The sequence below is a fragment of the Nicotiana sylvestris genome, chromosome 9 (genome assembly GCF_000393655.2).
Source record: "Nicotiana sylvestris chromosome 9, ASM39365v2, whole genome shotgun sequence".
Lineage (NCBI taxonomy): Eukaryota > Viridiplantae > Streptophyta > Magnoliopsida > Solanales > Solanaceae > Nicotiana > Nicotiana sylvestris.
The window spans coordinates 13675621-13693294 of NC_091065.1; positions in this window are offsets into that span (position 1 = coordinate 13675621).

The window sequence follows — 17674 nt, forward strand, 5'->3', positions numbered from 1 at the left end:
GCATATTCTTCAGACTTTGCTCAAGGCTTCTCATCCTTTTGGCCATCTCATTTTGTTCTACAATTCTGGGGTTCTGATCCTGCCCTGGTACAAGCTCGCACTGAGGCGGTAGAGGATTAGTACTGGTAGCGAACCTATTTGGTTCCATTGAGAACGACGGTGCTTGGAATGTAAAAGAGGATGAGTCAAGGCTTGGCTTGTACGTGGCAGGCTGTGCCGTAGCTGGGCAAGGCGATGCAGTAAAGATGTTCATGCTTGCATCATTGGCCGACATTCGGGGATGAGGCTCAGAAGGTGATCCTGCAGAGAAGGCGGAGGTGGCTGGGTACCCAAATGGGGTAGCAGGGTAATTTATGGGAATATTAGAAGTCCCACTTGACCTGGAGAATAGTTCAGGGAATCCGGGGACGACACTTGGCGGCTCTTTCCCATTGTTCCAGTCATCCAGCATTTCTAACATGCGGAGCCGTAGGATCCTATTTTCCTCCGCAGTTGCGGATTCAGGTGTGAGGACGGCTGAGATTGAGCTCTCCTCAGAGACGGGGACTGTTTGCAATGGAATTTCCGAAGACATTTCCACACTTCCTTTTGACCTGGTGAAGTAAGTGTGAGTACTGCTTCTGGTCCTAACAACAGGTAGTTGAACACCTCTCCTTGACCTCGTGAAGTATGAGTGCGAGGCCAGACTTTCACCAAACCAACCGTCTTTTCAAAAACCCTGGGGGATATTGCTCAATGACAAACGCACGGTTAATTCTGCAGCAAATAATAGATAGTTAATCTCACGTTGGGCATGATGCACCTATACAGTTAAGTGGATTACTATATGTTTGCTACGAGAGCATGCGTCATTCCGGCATTTTTTCTCTTATTAGTTTTTCTTTTCTTTTCTTTTCTCTTTTGTTTTCCCTTTATTTTATTTATTATATATATATATATTTTTTTTCTTTATTGTAGTAATGCGACCGGATCCGATGAGGATTGCCTACGTATCACGATGCCTACGTGAATCAGATCATTACGTAGTTCGAAAAACACAAATGGACGTAAAAGAAACAACCTCTTCATTGTTGAAATGTTCTATTACAAGCTACATTCTGCAAAAGAAAAAGCAAACTTGGAAAATGAACCTAGACTCAAAATAGACTGAAAATCACCTTGATGAAAAAACAGGCAGAAGATGCTAAAATACAGATTTGACCTATGAATGCATTATGGTTTTAAAAATTGGTTTCCGCGGGGCATCGTTCGGCCTCGCCGCGGTCCTAGGCGTGAGATCCCTCTCAAGTTGCTCCAGCTCGTGCATAGTCTGCTTGACATAACCCATTACTGCCGAGAGGACGGTAGCGCTGGACATGTTCTCACATCGTAGACATCGTCTGGTGATGGCATGGGCAATGGCCTTGATCCTATCTCTGGTTTGCTTCTTCTCTATGAGTAGGTGCCTTATCTGATCACTGCTCGTCTTGAATACCTGTGAGTCCTGTATGTGCTGATCCCTCAACTGCCGCACTTCTTCCTTCATTTGGGCAAACAAGTTGTAACAATATCTACTCTCCATTTCGAAATCCCTGGCCTGCTTAACTGCTTTAAACTCAAGTGTAGCCATCTCCCTTTTTATTTTGGAAACAGCCTTCTCGTGATCACGTTTCAATTGGTTCAAACATCGGCGATGCTTATCTACTCTTGTTTCCCACCGTGCCTTGAATTCTGTCATGACCTTTTCGGATTCTTCTAACCTGTCTCGCCATTCCGTGATCTCTCTTTTCAAACCCTTTATCAACCGCTGGTCTGATTGACTTCTGGGTTGCTCATCAAGAGACAATCTCAATTTTTGGACTTGGGCCTTAAGTTCTTCATTCTCTTGGATCAACCTATTCTTTTCGCTTCGATCCGCCGCGATTTGTACGCTGTTATCGAATTTCAAACTATCTATTTGTAGCTTCAAATCGCCAATCTCTGCTCGATAACCCTTCTCTTTTGCTAACCAGTTCCATTGCCCTTGGGATGATTCTACGAAATCTTTGAGATGCGGCCTCTTAGCCGGTCTTTCGTAAGACAGGCTACCTCTAAACCAAGCGTGATATCCTGGGGCGACTTCCCCTTTTGCCGTATCGATCACACAAGTGTTTGCTGTCAGATGTTGGCATTCACTCCAGATTTGGCGAACTTCTTCTTCAGGGAACTGACCGTTCGGACTGATTTCAATCACTTGGGTACTCAAATCTTCATCTTTCGGTACCACTTGGTACCTCCCAAGTTGCCTCAAAACCCGATACGGTGCATAGGGTTGGATACTTTTCAGTCCCATCAACAGAAAGTGAGGCCGGGTTGCCGGCATGTATATGATTTCCTCGATAGGTGACCATCCGAGCGTCCATTGGATTTGGCTGGCAGTGAGAGTTCGGAGAAATGAGGTCCATGATGTGACTCCCTCAGGTAAATTGAGCCCTTTGATTCTCGTGTAGAATTCTCCAATACAAGTTTTCTCTGGCGAACCATAACCCACAAGTGAGGAGCGATGACATAAATGATCGGTCATCCATACTTGCAACAGTAGGTTACATCCTTCGAAGAAGTCACCCCTGGCTCGACAAACAGTGAGAGCCTGGAAAATGTCAGCCATAATCATAGGCGCCAGAGTACTTTTATCTTGGGTAAGCAAAGTACTGACAACCCCAGTTATTCTTAGATCGATGTTGCCGTCCTTCCTTGGGAACACTATAAGACCTAAGAAAGCCGTCATGAAAGCCAATTGCCTGTGTTCGTCCCATTTTTGCCGGTTGCCTTTACTACATAGTTTGAAATCCGGCTTATTGAACCCACCCTCATGACCGTATCTAGCATACATGAGATGGAGACTGCAGAAGCCTTTGGCAAGATCTGGATGGTGAAATGTTCGGGGTATTTTCAGAAAGTCCAAAAATCGGTGTACCGTGACGGCTCTAGGTGCAATCAAGTACTTGAACCTTAACGGAGCTTCATCACCCCCAATGTATCCCGCTATTTCCTCCAGCGTCGGGGTGAGTTCGAAGTCTGAAAAATGGAATACATTGTGCGCCGAGTCCCAGTAAGTGACCAATGATCTGATAATATCACCCCGAGGCTGAATGTCTAGTAAATCCGGGAGATTTTTCAGATATTTCCTCACTTTGCCTTGCCCTTCTTTGCCTAAGTCGTTCCACCATAATCGCAACTCAAAAGGGATCTTGGTCATTATTGAAAACGATTCATTTTGTATCGTGCTCATCCTGCACATTTATTTAAGGCGATAAACTTTATTAGACTCAAAAAATTAAAATTATCTAGTTTTTTTTGAAAACGGGAGGTTGGACTCGCCGAGGGTTGCCTACGTATCTCACCCCGTGCGAGAATCAAACCGGCGTAGTTCGGTCATATCGCGAATAGAGAAAATCAAATAAACCTAGTAATCAAGAATAAGCATTTTTATTGTTTTTGGAGAAAGATAAATACTAAAAATATTTTTTTTTGTTTTTTTTTTTGCAATATTTGGACTATTAGTCCGAATTTATAAAAGGGTATAACAAAAGAAACAACACATTTTTTTGAATTATGAGTTTTCCAGATTTTTTATTATACTTTTTTTTATTATTTTTTTTTATTTTTTTTTCAAAAATAAATACCCTTTCTTAAAAAGAACAGAACAATTTTATATTTTTTTTAATGAATCAAACTAAAAGACAACTTTTGGTTTTTTTTTTAGAAAAATTCCGACGAGGTTTCGACACTACTTGGACATTGGTTTTATTTTTCCAAAATAAGTAATTATCTCCCTACGCTGCTATTTTTCTTTTTTTTTAGAAACCGATCAACATGCGGAACCGAAGCAAATAAATGCGCAAAACAAATAAGATGCAGCAGGGTGGCCTTTTCATTTCTGGTTGCTTGTCCTAGACGGACCCAACCCCTGTGTTGAGCCCCCTAAGTCAAATGCAACATGATGCAAATAAGCGTTCCTACTAGGGATCCGGCATGAAGTCGAGTTATACTAGGTTTAAACCTTGGTATTTGTTCTAGACTGTGTACCCGAGCGGACAACTCGAGTCGAGGAGGGGCAACTTACCGGGAACCAAAAGGCCGTCCGGCTTCGTAACTTATCCGTCCTCTTTCTTATTTCGGGTATTGACACTAACAGAATAGGGAGTCTCGACCAGCGAGCTTCTCCCCGGAGGTGAAGAGAGAAGGGTTTCGGCACAGTTTATATACAGTTCAGATAATATCAAAGCGGTAAAAGACAATATTTAGCACGTTATGCAAAAATATGTAATAAAGATCAGATAATAAAGCCAAATATAACAATTATTCTAAGCTCGAATTCTTGAACCCTGAACCAGTGGTTCTGGGTTTCCTCCCCAGCAGAGTCGCCAGAGCTGTCACACCTCCTTTTTGCGCGCCCGCCCCCGAAGGGTTAATGCGCGAGGGGAGTTTTTCCAATTTAAGTGACAATATTCGAAAATGGGATTATTTATTTAATTCAGAGTCGCCACTTGGGAAAAGGTTTGGCTTTTGGTGTCCCAAGTCACCGGTTTATCTTGAATCCCAAATCGAGGAGATTTTCGTCTTTTCCAAATGAAGTCTGCGAACCAGAGATTCTAAGTAAGGAATTCTGTTGACCCGAGGGAAGGTGTTAGGCACCCTCGAATCCCGTGGTTCTAGCACGGTCGCTTAAATTGTTACAATGGCTAAATATCTGATTTAAATACATGTTGTGACTTATGTGCTTTTATTGAGTTTTAACCGCTTTTATTATTATCATTTTTATTTTTATAGAATTGCAACGTCGTGAAAATGTATCTCGAACCACGTCACAATCAATGCACCCGTAGTTGTTAACAAATTTCGACTCCGTTGAGATTTGAATTTGGGTCACATAAATGCGCACCCGAATTTAAGAATGTAATTTGATTAAGTCGCGCCTAAAGAATCTAACGCGTTATTGTCTTCGGGGAGGGCAGTGGAATTCACTAAACAGCCCGTCCCAAATTCTAAGTATTTATTATGACCAATTATTGAGGGCCCCGCAATTTGCCTTTTTATTCGGCGAGGCTCGTCTCATTATTTTAGAAGGGTACCCTACAATGACTACATTTTTACTACATTTTATCTTTAAAGAGAAGGATGATGCCGAATTTTGCTGGTTTAGACAAATACGGACTGAATCCTTATTATGTTTGCCGAACCTAAACTTGTTTGATTACCTGATTGATTGTTCATGAGGTGAGGGCTACCGCATGCTTTGTCTTCAACAAGTGAATATGCTTATTAATTCGCTAAGTGAGATTGCAAACAAACTAACAACATATATTGAGTTATGTTTAACGACCTCCAAGTTCTATTCTTAACACTCTAAACTATTTGAAATTGATAAAAAAATCGGCTGTTTTATTATGAAAATTACTACTAATTGAACTCAAAAAGGATTACTAGTTTTTCTCAACAATCATCAAAAGAATCTATACCGAAACCCAGTATCGAACCTGCATTGGAACGAATAAACTGACAGGAGAACTGGCATTCATAGCCAGACTCTTAATGTGACTGTATGGGAGTTTGTTTGGGATACATTTATTCCGGACCCAGTACCACAGTTTTGTCAATTCAGTGGTCTAGGCAAAATGCATACAAGTGCTACCATGACTCTATGCTATACAGTCATACTAAATCAAACAAGTGTTATACTGAACTGAATGTATACTAAATCAAAACATGCTGTCTATGTCATACTATCATTACTGTTGAGCCATGCTATCTAACAGTTCATCTTAAACAGAATGTATGCTAGTTTATACAGAATATTTGCAGTTCGCAGTAAAAATACAGGCCCAACTAACATTCGAACTATCTTTTTACACCAATGCTATAACATAAACTGGTATTCATTTCTTTATTTCTGCTTCAACTTCAAACTTTCAACAATACAAGGTTCAAAGATTGTGTACCTGGGAATATTTGCAATTGAAGAAAGGGGCAATTAGTAGAGTAACAATGAACAAATGCAGCAGCAGTAACAGCACCAACAGTAGCAGCAGGGCAGTATAGCAACAGCAACAAGAAACAGTAGAGTAGCAACTACAACTCTCAAACAATTGGAGTGAGATCAACCTCAACTAAACTAAACTTTCGAGTAGAACAAACAATAAACAAGCAGACTCAGTTTTTGTGAGAACTCAATATTGCACAGAATAGGTCCGGATTTAGTTGAAGTCAGAAACAAAAGGAAAGGAAGCAATTTCTGGTTTTGTTTGTCTGAGTTATCAGACAGATTCTTTTCCAGTTTTCTGGATTCAAAAACTTGAACTTCAAGATATTCCCTCTTAGTATCTCTCCCTATCTCTGTGTGCTCTATCTGTGTGTCTCTAATTAGTGTGTATTCCAACTCTCTTTTTCAAAGAATTCCTCACAGTCTATCTGTTTTTCTCTTCCCTTCCTCTGATTTTTTCTTCTTTGTCTGGTCCTCCTCCTTTTATAGCCTCAACACCATCTCTTTTAACAGCCTATTTTTCAAAATGTCACCGTACCCCTCCCATGTGTCTTTTTCCTTTTCAGATCCCAATTAGTTATTTAAGTATATAACTCCCATCAACATTCCCTGGCAGATTTACTTTTAAAGGGTTTAATACTTTTTAAACTTAAAGCAGGGTATGGGCAGTAGAATATGTTGACAGCATATGCTGTCAAACCATTTTTAAAATTAAACAAAGGACCTTTATGCAGGCCACAGGCTGTGCACAAAGCACATGAGATGCACCAATGCACATGCTGTGCACGAGTGCACATGCCTTCCAATTCAGAATCTAAGCACAAACAATCCAACAGCTATAAGTGAACTAAACTGGCTCTTAATTGATTCAGGCAAATGTTCAATAGAAGCAAATCGATTTAACTTTGTTCAGACAGTTGAAACTAATTGACGACACATGTCGACTCGACTATATTAGCATTAACATACACAAACGTAGCCAAATCAGACATTCAAAAGCATGGGACACATGACTCGACTTATACTGATTAAGCAGGATTATACTTTGAGGAATCAGTAAGTCAGTACAAATTTGGGATACAACCAATACACATGTCTTATCAGAATAGGAGGGGAGGGATTCAGACAAACACAGAGGTTTAAGCATAGTGGACAAACAAAATTTGATAAAATCAAAACAAATATGAACAGACTTTTAAAAACAAATCACACGGAATAAAACAAAAATAAAGAAAAGAAAACAAGACTCACCTCAAATCTTTTTAAGGAACAAAATCAGAAAAATCCACTGGTGTTTGAACAGACCTTCTTTAAGGTTGAATGGACTTTTAAACGAAGTGTTTCTCGGATGAGAAACACCTCGATTAAGGTCCATTAGACCTTAATCTCCTCGGTTTGAACAAAGCACGGAACATGCACAGGGAAAACTAGAGTTCAAAACTTAGATCTGGGATTCGTGTTTCCCTGGTTAGATTCGGACCAAACCAAGTATGGTTTGGTCACAAGGAGGGTCCGGGGAGTGTCTGGTATGAAACTGGGGTTGGTTGGGTTAGATCGAGTTTTGACTCGAATCTTCAAATGAAGATTCGAGGACCTGGGGGTGTTTCGAAGCATGGGGTTGATAGAATTGGGTTCAGGATGGCATGGGGGTTCTATGGTGTTCAGGGGAAGGTCACCGGCATTCATGCCGCCGGGTTCCTGGTGAAGGGGAGATGGGGGCGGCTCTAGGGTTCCGGGGTTCTTTGTGAGGATGATGAAGGGCAGGGGTATTTGGACAGGGGGTGGGGTATGAGGGGCAGCTTATATATGGAGTGAGTGGATGGACCTCAGCCGTTGGATGAGGCATGACGAAGGGCCAAGATCCTTCCACTTGAGGGAAACGGTGTCGTTTCGAGTGTTAGGGGCAGGGTTGGTTCGGGTAACGGGTCGGGCAAATGGGGTTACGGGTGAGAGATTCGGACCGTTGGATCGGCTTGGTTTGGATGGTTGGGATGGATTGGCCTTGAAACGACGTAGTTTTGGCGTTAAACTACGTCGTTTTGATGCCTGGGGAGTGGGCTGTGTGGACCGGTGGATTGGGCCATCCATTTGGGCTTCAGTTTTCAAATGTTTTGTAACCCAAATTCATTTTAAAACAAATTTTCCCCCTTTCTTGTTTATTTCTAATTTCCTAAATACACACCCTAATTAAATAAAACTAGACCATTAATTAACCACTTAACATATTTATTTCAAGCATATAAAATGTTAAAAGAAGGTAAAATTAAACAGGGTGGCGAATCAGGACAAAAGAAAAATGCGTATTTCTTTGTAATTTTCCATCTAACGAACGGGTCATGGTTTAAATTACGCATGACACATACATTTTTAATTCTTTTGGAGCGATTGTCGCGTAAAACAAAAATCACGTGCTCACAGCTGGTCAAAATTGAACTCAAGCAGCAAGCTCAATGCGAAGGCTTAAGTTTTTGTTCCTAAAAATATTCAGCAGCATGGTGCAAAAAGCAGAACAGATGTGGTTTCGATCACGGGGCAGCAGCAGTTTTTTAATAACACTCCAGCTGTTATGAGTGACAATGAACAATATGCAACAACAAGGACAACCCTTCGACATCAGCACCAATTGGTAGGCAGTCCAATTGAAGTAATTTCAGCTACAAGTAATGAACAGCAGCTCAATCAAAATAGTCAAAAAACGAAAATTGAGAAACCTGGGCAGCAACAGTTGAATGCAGACAATTTTGGAGCAAAATCGGCTGGACAGCAGCAGATTTTTGCGAACACTTCAGCTGCTATTTGCGTGGCGGATCAATATGCAGCAACAACATCAAATCATGGAAAGCAACAACAAATCGCAAGCTCTCCATATGTAGAAATTTCAAAGCCAAAAACTGGACAGCAGCAGCAGATTTTAAAGGTTCCATTTATTAGCTCGGTGGACAGAAAACTACGGGATGCAATGGTAAATTTCAAACATGTAAATTCTTTAATACCTACTGCATTTAGCATTGGTCTTGTGAATAAAAGCAGGAACAAAATGCAAGATATTGAATTACAACAAAAAAAGGCAGCGCTGGCAAAGATACAAGATGGAGATGCCTTGATGGCACAGGGTACATTTCAAGATGTGCCAAATTCAGTGAAGCTAGGAAGAGATATATATGAAGAGGGAGAGGAAGATGAACTCTTAAGTACATTTCGGGCAGAGGCGGCAAGAAAAGGAGATTTATCACCTATGCATAGCGGCAAAGGTAAGAAGACTCATATAAGGAAAAATAGTTGGGACGACAAGGTTAGTGAATTTTTAAATGTTAGACGACTTCCAATGAGAGTTGTCAAACAAAAGCAGGCTGCCCCAACTACATCCACAAGGTCCAACCGTTCAAAAAAGAAATGATGTTTTTTCAATACATTTTGAAGTGGGTTGATGAAGACGATAAAGAGGTACAACTTGAAGAAGTTGCGAGCATGGACAAGAAGGGATAAGAATTTAATTCCTACTACATTCTATTTTATCATTTTATAAGTATTATCATTTGTAATATCATCACAGAGTATGTTATAAACTCTGTGATGATCATTGAATATTTGGTCCGTTCAAGTTCTTATTTTTTACATGCTTGTTAATAGGTGAGGCCTTTTCTTTGCCTCAATAGGATTACTAAGGTAAGGTTTAGCCCGGTTTGAGTTGCCTTGGTTCTATGCCTTTGAAAAAATATCCACATGGCTATGAGATTATATTCCCTCGTGAGACTTTGCCGGCAGCTACACCATGAATCCTCTACATGAGGCTGCCATCATAAGGAAATGTGAGGCGCAGAGGAGTGATTATATAACTAAGGTATATGGGTAACAATACCGGTGCTATTGTCCCCCTTATTTGTACTTTTCCTAATTGTTGTATTTTTCTTTTTTTTTATTAATAAAAAGCTAGCCCTAGGCGCTTGCCTAGCAGATTGCCAAAAAAAAAGGTTAAAAAAACGTTTTAAAAAAAAATCAATTTTTCATCCCTCTCCTTTTCTTGGCCCACAGAAACTAATTATGCTGTTGCAAAAGAAAGTAAAACAAAGTCATTAAATCCTGAAAGAAAAGTCCCGAGCCTTTACAAAGAAAGAGAAGTCAGTATGTTCTCATTCTAATAAGTCAAATAATGATGCAAGACTTATCTTAATACTGTAGACTCTAGAAAATTAAGTCATTAAATAAAACAAAAGTCCAAGTCTTCACAAAGAAAGAGTCATTACATCTGTCACTCTAACAAGTCAAATTATGGGTGCAAGACTTTTCTTGAAGATGTAGAGTGTAGACAGATCAAGCAATAACATTAATCAGCCCATAGTCAAATAAAGAAAGAGACATCAATATTGACTTTTTAGTCCAACAAGAAAAGTCATTTATTATACATAAGGATATCCAAGTATTGTAGTAACATGTCTTTGTATTCCAGTCATCCATGTCTAAAAGATACATTTTTATATATAGCGCCACAATACCTGGCGCTATACATTAATAGTAACGGGACCGTTAATATATAGCGCCAAATATTGTGGCGTTATACTGTAAAAGCTGACATGGCCAGGTATAGCGCCACAATACCTGGCGCTATACATAGCGCATTAATGTATAGCGCCATGTATTGTGGCGCTATACATCGATATTTCAAAAGCCCTTCGTCTTCTTCTCCAATTCATCCATCCCCCATTTTTTAAAAACTCTTCCCCACTTCTTGCCCCCCCTCCCCCCTGATTCTGCCCGTTTTTGAAAAAAAAAAATTGAGTCCCCCTGACACATAAAACTCGAAGAAAAAGGGTCCCACATTCGAGTAGAGTTTCGTGCGATTGTTGATTCACAATTCCAGAGTCGAAATTTCAATCTTTTTGCTTTGCCAAAATTCTAAATCGAGGTATTTCGATTTATTTTAAGTTGAAACATTTATAATAATGTATATTATTTGATTTGTATGTGTTCTATTTCGGTTTGTGTTTTTTTTTCGAAACAAGCATGTTAAATTTATCCGAATTTAATATTAGTGTTTTCTAATAAAATATAAATTAGTAAAATAAATTTGTCTGTTAATATCCTGATTTATAGATATGTTTTTTTATTCCGTTTTGTATTTTATTTGCAATTAAATTTATTTTTTGTTTATGCTTAGTTTAGATTATTTTTTAGCGTAGTAAAATCCAGACCTTTTTAGCGTAGTAAAACGTAGACTCTTATAGCGTAGTAAAATTTAGAGCCTTGTAGCGTAGTAATGTGTAGTATTTTAGCTTAGAATTCTTTTTGTTTAAGTATCTTACACTAGTATTTGAAAATGCAAACTTTGTACAATTAAGTTAATAATTGTATCAACACACATAATTAGTAATTTGTACAATTAAGTTATTAAAAAACATGAATTTAAATTATAATAAAAACACATTATATATATATATATAATTTGTACAATTAAGTTATTAAAAAATAATAATTTAAATTATAATAAAAACATATAATTATATATATATAATTTGTACAATTAAGTTATTAAAAAATAATAATTTAAATTATAATAAAAACACATACATATATATAATTTGTACAATTAAGTTATTAAAAAATATGAATTTAAATTATAATAAAAAATACATAATTATTAATGATAGTTTAATGATAGTTTACAGTTGACGACATGGACGCGACTATACATCCCGGCCCTCAGACGTTGGATCTATTAGCGCTACAGCCCCAGCATAGATCCGAGTATATATGGGACGGAAAGTTGCTTATACAGACTTTCCGGGCTAGGAGAGTGGATCTATTGTGGGAGTTTTTGAGTCTTCCCCGCGTTCTACATCCCCGCGTGGTCCATTACCTGGAGGAAATGGGATTATATAGGATTATTAGGATTGGCCGGATACAGCTCGACTATGCTTTGATCACGGCCTTGATTGAGCGCTGGCGACCGGAGACACACACTTTCCATTTGCCAATCGGCGAGGCCACCATCACATTGCAGGACGCTGAGATTTTATATGGCTTGTCCGTTGATGGCTTGCCAGTTTTACTGCCTGCGACCATGAGATATTATTCACGGCAGACATATTGGGATATGCTACACATGCTCATGGGTTTCATGCCGGAGGACGAGGAGGTAGCGTCTGGGTCCAGTCATATACAGTTGGTCCCCATTAGAGACCACCTACTATCACCGACGAGTCAGCGGAGGTGGATGTACAGCGATATATGAGGCTGTTGTTGCTCCTTCTATTTGGGGGGTCTTGTTCCCGAACACTTCGGGGAACCTAGTGAGCCTCCATTTTTTGTATCATATTACCCGGTTCGAGGATACAGTCATCTACAGCTGGGGTGGTGCTGTCATCTCATACCTGTACAGGCAGATGTGTCGGGCTTGCATCGGCACACAGAGAGACGTTTGTGGCTTTCTGCTGCTTCTACAGGTGACAATATATTCAAATAATATGTCCATTAGTTACAATTTTACTTAGTTATAGTTAATCTTATAATTTATGTCAACTTTGTATGTTAGGTTTGGGTCTGGGAGCGATTTCTGCAGTTTCAGCCACCTCTACCACAGCTACCGGCTAATGTAGAAATTCCGCAACTCTCTCTAGATTGTAGGTGGGTTATGCGTCGTACTCTTGCACGAGAGTATGATGCTCATCATAATCTCCCTCTCTGCAGGGATGTGTTGGATCTGCTGGATGACGCACAGGTGAATATCTAACTAAACTTACCTGTTATAGATTAACTTAGTGCTGCGCATACTAACTTTTTGTGTTCTTATTTGATAGTTCATCTGGACGCCGTATAGCGATGAGGTGATAGGTACCCTGCCAGCGTATTGCACGTTCAGCCAACATATTTGGAGGGCTTCTGTCCCGCTCATATGACTCGATATTGTCGAGCATCATGCCTCCGAGCGGGTATTTCACCAGTTTGGCCTGCCGCAACCTATACCGACTCCGCCTACATGGCATGCTTTACATTATGAGAGGGATGATCGGTCCAGGGCAGACGACACATTTATGGCATGGCTTAACGAGCAGCTGGGTACTTGGGACAGGCGAGGGGACTTGACCCCACCTCTGCAACACTTTCCTATTCAACGTTATATGGCATGGTACCGCACTATTTCCCGACTTTTTATCGGGAACCCAATTCATCAAGCACACGGTCGGTACGTCCCATATGCCGGGAGACACGAGGCCCTGGTATGTTTTCTGTTATTATTAATTATATACCTGTAATTTAGTGTCAAATATGTAGTTTATATTTTTTACTTTGTGGAGGCGATTGGATTGCATACCGTCTATCATATGGGGCAGCAGATGCAGAGTTATGTCCACGATCCTATGGCCATGCAGGAGTATAGTCGTCAATTCATGGATGTGGCTGCCCAGACACTGCAGCGAGCCCGATCGGATCAGCGTTTGGCACACGAGGCTGATTATATGGACCCAACGCAGTACCATCGAGGTCGTGGTATCCCACGAGCTGGTGGTGCCCGACGTGCAGGTGGTGCCGGATGACGTGGTTGTGGGCGGAGAGGAGGTGGTCCCCAGCAAGGGGGCGTTGAGGCTCCTGCTGCTGATATGGCAGGTGGCATGCATGAGACGGACATGTCGTCTTACAGCCTTGGAATTTATCACACTCCAGTGCCATCGCAGGTGACCCCATCAGGTTAATTATTGATCACAAGCTCGGATATTCAAGGAGTGGATTGGGGTAGATACTTCCCAGGCCCGTCCACCACTGTTGAGGATCGACCGACCCGAGATTTTTATAGTGGGCACCGACTGAGTTATTGCTCCACATCACATGCGCATGTATGAATTTATTAGTATTGAATTTGAATTTGTTTTAACTGTAACTTATTTATTTTCTTTAACTTTATTAATTTCCCTTTTAAGGGTTCATGCGATGCTGCGACAAATGATTATATTCAGGATCCAGACATGATGATGGTAAGACAATATAAATTGTTGTGAATTGTTATGTATTTTCCTATACTAAGTTTCATATTATTATGTAGCCTTCTACTGGAGCTGACAGCACCACAGATACATGTCATCCTGCACCGCATCCAGCTATAAGGAGACGACTTGATGATGATGATCCTGATAGCGTACCCGGGCGGGAGGGATGCGCCTCAGGCCAACGGCTGCATTGAGACACACCGGATGCGGGACACATTGACATTGCCGAGACAATAGTTTTGTATAAATTAACAACAATATTTAATCAAATATGCTCATTACTTTTTTTAGTTCTCTATTTGTTTGATAGTTTCATAAAATAAAATGTAGAACAACACAAGCAGTTAAACTTAACTTCTACTTCAATTAAAATAAAATTTAGTACAACAAACAAGGAAAACATTACTACAGCACAAACACAAACATAGCAGGCCAACACAATCAAAATACATGAAATATGAAAAATACACTAAACGCATACATGGCCTGTTTAGCCCCTGTTGCCATTTATTTTCTGCTCCAACCACTTAAATCATTCTTGCAGTTGTTCTTTTTCTTCTTCTACATCTTTCAGGTTCGCCTTCACCTCCGCAAGTTCCAATTTATATTTTTTTTACGTTCCTTTTGTGCTTCACAATTCCATTGCGTTTTCCATTTTTCTTCTCCCACCTCCTTCAGTTTCGCCCTCAAGTCTGCAATGATTGTATTGCTTTCATTTTCTTTTTCTCGTTGTCTTAAACACGTATTATAAAGAAACTGCAGTTGTTCTCTGTAACATTCCTGATAACATGGTTTATCGACCCATTCCTGAAAATCACAAATAGGTTCGCGGGAACCTTGTAAAACTGGTTTATACAGTGCCAGTAGCGACGTCCAACTTCACCACCGTCCCAACAATTTTGCATCAAGCATGCTATTCCACAGTTGTACTTTGGTGGACGAAGAGGTTGAGCCATTTGTGAAATAAATTTGTCTGTATTGTAAAAAAACCTTACTTGTATTGAAATATTTGCTTTTACTAAATTTTGGGCACACAAAATAATTACAATGAGTCCGTTATTTATAGGCGAGAGAAGACACACATAACGTACTATGTAATGGCGCTATATTTTGCATGTTAAATATCATGATGTTGACAAGACAACTTTATGTCAGCTGGTCAGATTTTTCAGTTCGACAAGACAACACACACATAACGTACTATGTAATGGCGCTATATTTTGCGTGTTAAATATCATGATGTTGACAAGACAACTGTATGTCAGCTGGTCAGCTTTTTCAGTTCGACAAGACAACACACACATAACGTAACTATGTAATGGCGCTATATTTTGCGTGTTAAATATCATGATGTTGACAAGACAACTTTATGCCAGCTGGTCAGCCTTTTCAGTTCGACAAGACAACAAATACATAATAAATATACGGATAGTTTTATTAAATTAATATTTAAATAGGTAAAATGGAAAAGTACAAATCATAGTTAACAAACATAATTTTATTTCATAAATCTTGCAACATAGACATAACAACTAATTATTACAACATAAACTCATGGGTAGTTAGGTACACTTGAAGAACACCCACCACGAGCTTGATTAGTTTTGCCATCCAAACCAGCTGAAGGACATTTACGACGGTCGTGTCCTGTTTGCGAGCATATACCACATTTGCGCGCATAAACGATGTCACTAACATCCATTTGGTTCCGTATACGCGTTCTCTTCTGCACCTGACTTTTACGCAAATAGGACTTGTTACACACCATTTTAAATGGTTCCAGAGGCCAATAATGCTCAGGACCCACTGGCTGCAACTGACCAGTATATGTGTTTAGGTACTTGAAAATACTATATTGTTGATCAACATAGTTGGTCTCCGCATAACCAACACGTTGAAACACTTGATGGCATGTGAGCAAGGCATGTGGTAAATGGACCATTTCCCACAGGAGCATAACCTTGCAGATTCATTTACAGTATGTACATTATTACCTCGATTATTATGGATAGCGGTGCGAACTTCAAAAACACCTCTTTCGTTATCATACTGCAAAAATGAATGCTAATGTGCTCGTCGTCTGTATTTCTCAAATCTCTTTATAGGCACTAGCATAAATTCAACACCCCTCTCCATCAATTCCGTTGCAGTTGCAGACCATTCAACTAACATCTCCGCCATCTGCTTGAACGACATCCGCATCATGACTGTGACGGGCAATCCTCTTGCTGACTTTAATAACCCGTTGAAGGACTCTGACACGTTTGTAGTAAGAATTCCCCATCGTCTGCCACCATCCGCATGCAACGTCCACTTTTCAGGGTCATGTCGCATTAACCAACGATAGGCTCCCTCGTCTTCTTGCCTGATAGAATCCATATGCCTCACGAAAAAGGGTGTCTCATCTCCGGATTCATCAGCATTGTTATCGTAATCACTGTTCTATTCCTCACTCTGTGCATCTGCCAGATCCGGGTGTAATACGTCGTTTTTCGTCAATTGAGTGAGTACAGGTGGTTCAACTTGCTCGTTTTCACTGCACAACCAACAAAAATATTAGCTACTGAATTAATAAATGATATCCATATGGTTTTATATCACTTCACTTACAAGTCGTAATGTGATGAAATTCCATGATGGACGTTTTCAATTAGGTGATGACTACCGGATGGGCCACTTGTAAAATTCATATCCGGCCGGTACCCCCTATTAAATATATGAGCGTTAATACAAATTCAAGTACGCCAAAAATATACATAATTAACACAAATGAAAATTAAAGCTTACCACTCGTCTAGTGAATTATGGAAAGCAAGGTATAAATTATTTTCTCGTTGCTCATTCGCCGCCGGTGATAAGTTTAAATCAATGAAAACTTTCTCATCCAGAACCTGTCCGGCAAAAACTACTCCAGAATAACCACCTGATGACTGAGGGTTATCTCTGCTACGCACAACCTCATTTTTAGGAACGTCTTCGACCTTCACGTATATCTCCAACATTGTGATTACAAGAAATTCCCGACATTCGTCCGGAGTCCTCAAAAAATCACTCAAAGTTTCATCATCGTCGATGTTAAACTCCGAGTAAAAAACAACCCCTTGCGGAGTGACGAAATACGGATATCTTCCGGTTACTTTAACTATAACTGAACGTTTCCTCACACTCAATTTTTTGCATAATAACGATATTAATTTATCGTACTCTATTGTAAGTGGCAATTTAACATGACACTGAGCAGGTAAACTGTAGCCCACAGAATTATTTTCAATCACAACCTCACCCCCCCCCCCAATATAATGAAACTCTTATTCTACGCTCTTCAGACATAATGAAAAATTGTTGGAGAATTTAAGAACAATAAACGTTTCAACAAGAGTTAACAAATTTTTTTGGATGAATTTCTATACAATCCTAACCTCTTTAAATAGGAAATGGCTAGCCGAAATTTTTTATATATATGTATAGCGCCAAAAACATTGGCACTATACGCTTTTGAATTATTGAAGTCCGAAATTATTGGTGGGGCCAGGAAAATCTATGATAACGCCACAATACCTAGCGCTATACATTAACAGTAATGGAACCGTTAATGTATAGCGCCAGGTATTGTGGCACTATACCTGTAAATGTCAGTTTTTGCAGTATAGCGCCACAATACCTGGCGCTATACATTAACGGTTTCGTTACTGTT